This window comes from Globicephala melas, chromosome X (assembly GCF_963455315.2).
Source record: "Globicephala melas chromosome X, mGloMel1.2, whole genome shotgun sequence".
NCBI classification, from domain to species: domain Eukaryota; kingdom Metazoa; phylum Chordata; class Mammalia; order Artiodactyla; family Delphinidae; genus Globicephala; species Globicephala melas.
In genome coordinates this window covers 100,258,371-100,261,472 of record NC_083335.1, presented here as the reverse complement: position 1 = coordinate 100,261,472, position 3,102 = coordinate 100,258,371, and the positions used below count along the sequence as shown (strand labels likewise).

Here is a 3,102-nt window from a genome sequence, read left to right as displayed (position 1 = left end):
TTCTCCCTCTCCTACCCATCTCAATGCTGTCCTTTTACCCTCTTTTGTGGAGGATTTGTTCATCCAAATTTTAGGTCTTTTTCCAAGGGAACTATTGTATATGTAGTTGTAGATTTGTTGTGTCCATGGGAGGAGGTGTGTTTAAGATCTTCCTATGCCACCATCTTGAACCTTCTCCAGAAACCCCATATTTTTTAGCTATAATTCCCCTATTCCTCTGTCCCTCACCAACCCAGCCCTAAAAAACCACTAATCTACTTTCTGTCTTTATAGATTTCCCTATTCTGGGCTTTCATATGAATGAAATCATATAGTATCTGGTAACTTTTGCAACTTACTTCTTTCATTGACATAGTGTTTTCAAAGCTTGTTCATGTTGTAGCATGTATCACTATTTCATTTCCTTTTTTTTTTCTGAAACACCTTAGGTTTGTTAATTTATTAATTAGTAACACATACCTGATTCTGATTCTGAGCTGGAGGGTGTTGTTTCATACTGAAAAATCAACTATGTAATATGGTACATTATGTGCAAATGTAAATACTGAAGAACTCTGTAAAAGTTTAATCAAAATCTACTTTCAGTTAATGATTTCCCAAGAAAACCACTGAGAGAGACACAGCAACCTCATGAGAAGCTCATGAATCTCTTCAGAATTAATTTTTATAATGGCAGTTCTGATTATGTTGATCCAGGTAATGCAGTGGTGGCAGGTTGGATAAAGGGAAAGGTTTATTTTTAGTTTCCCCAAATGTTGTCTCACTTGGTTTAGGAGAGCTTGGGAATACTCAAGAGTTATCTTCCAGAGAATTTCTGCCATAAGATTTGTGTTCCTGAAAGTTTGTGCCGTCGTGAGGAATGGATCGCTCATGATCTGTCCATGACTGGAGAACTGCTTTCTCTGATAAAACCTTTACATCTTCTGGTAAACGGGAAGACATGGCATGACAAAGAGTTTTGCCATTTGGCGAGAGAGGGGCGTGTCTTTTGTCCCTTGCGGTAAAATTTGTCAAGTGCAGTTTTGTGCTGTCTTTCCCAAGGTCTTCCATGCATCCTGCTGGGGTGCAGGCTTCCTTGATTGCAGCTGGGGTTTTCAGCTTTCTTAAGTTCAGCTTGTACTTGAGTCACCAGATGTAAATTAGAGATTTCTCTCTTCAGTTCCCAGTGTGCACTTTGCGTATTATCACTTGAAATGCTTAGTCTTTGGAGATCTCTGCTCTTCAGACTGTCTTCCTGAGATGGATCCGTTTGTTTGGATTTTTTTAGCTCTATTTTGAGATCTCTACATTCTTTCCTCATCAGTTCCAGTTCTTGTTCCAAACCATGGATCTTCAGGTCACAGCTCAACTTTTCCACCTCCTGGTTTGATGAAGGTGGATTTAAATTTCTTATCACCTGCCGAGTTTCCATCTCTGTCCTCTGCTGGAGGAGTTCTACTTCTTTAGATTGTAGCTGTTCATTCTGTACTTTCAGAGATTCAGAGTTGTCTTTATTCATTTTATCCAATTTGCTCTTCAGATTAACTCTATCAATGCAAACCTCTCGATATGCCTGGTAGGCCTTATTTATTTGTTCTCCTCCCACAGAATTTGTTTCTTCATCCCTTCGAGCTCCTATAAGCTTTTCTTCCTAAAATCTTATTCTTTTTTTAAAGAAAGAGTTCTCTTTCTCTGAATCCTTAAGTCGTTTTTTGATGTCTTCATATGCAGTGACAGGGGCAAAATGTGAAGCAACAGATTCATCTCCTGAATACATTGAGACTGGAGTCACTGTATCTCTCCTATGGGCTTTTTCATGATTCAGAATGCAGATATCATCATCTACCAGTGCATCCATGACAGCCCGCACACAGGCTCCTAGGGCCGCCCCCAGAGCCGCCGAGTTTCAATTCCCCAGTGTTTGGAAACCGACCAAAAACAAACCGGGTCACCGGGGGCTTCCGGTTTCCTCGAAGACAGCGCCGCTTCCCCGGCGAAGGCAGCCGCTCCGGGAACGCTGCGGAGGGACTGCCATTTCTCCCGCCTCGGCGGCATCAAGGCCGGAAGGCCAGCCAGTCGGCTGCGGCCCTGGAGGCCCTGGAGGCCCTGGAAGGAGGGCCGAGCCAAGGCCGAGGGCCGAGCCGCCGCCGGAGAAGGTCAGTTACCCAGCTCTGTCAGCGCCCCCCTGGGCCGTGCGCCATGCAGGGGGAGCCAGTTCATTCCTTTCTTTTGCTGAACAATATTTCATTGTATGGATATACTTCATATTGTTTATCCATTCAACTATTGATGGACATTTGGGTTTCCACCTTTGGCCATTATGAATAATGTTGCTATGAACATTCATGTACAACTTTTTGTGTGGACATAGGTTTTCGTTTCTCTTGGATATATATAAACATAGGAGTAAAATTGTTGGATCACATGGTAACTCTGTGTTTGATCATTTGATGAACTTCCAAAATGTTTTCTAAAGTGGTAGAGAAGATTTTCATAAATTACTGTAATCTTTGCCATTGATGAGGCCAAGAAAAGGTTCCAACCAGATGCGTAACCTGCTCTTTTCCGGCAGGAAAGGAAATTATTGGATGGAAAAGCATACTGTGCTCCCAACCAGAAGACTTGGGTTACAATCTTGGCCTTGCCTTTCATTATCTTTATGACCTTGTGTCATTCACCTTCAGTGGGCACAATTCCCGTCACTGTCTAGAAATGAAGGGAATTGGATTACATGTTATCTAATTCTAAACTCCAACCCTGAGAATTTGAAGTGGTGTGACATTCTTCACTTAATCCTACATTTCACTCACATTCAAGATTTTGTCTGGCAAAGAAGTAGGATATGATTTTTATCTCCAGATTATATCTAATTTCTGGAGAAAACCAAAGATTACCTATTGTTACTAATTTCATTTTTCCCTTAGGTAGATCATGTGCTGCTAGTTCCACATAGAAAATAATCATAAAGTAGAAGTATTTCACATATCTTTTTGGACATATATCTTTTGAAAGAATATATTCACAGAACTGAGATTGGGTTATAAAGATGCCCATTCTGAATCTGTCATACTGAGCCATAAAACAGTTATTCATTAGATCTATGCTACTCACTGTGTGGGTCAC

General features: G+C 41.2%; 1 pseudogene; it reads right to left on the bottom strand.

Annotated features, from left to right (window-relative positions):
• Positions 1-657: 657 nt before the first annotated feature.
• LOC115846027 (5-azacytidine-induced protein 2 pseudogene) lies at positions 658-1,837 on the bottom strand (annotated as a pseudogene).
• Positions 1,838-3,102: the final 1,265 nt, after the last annotated feature.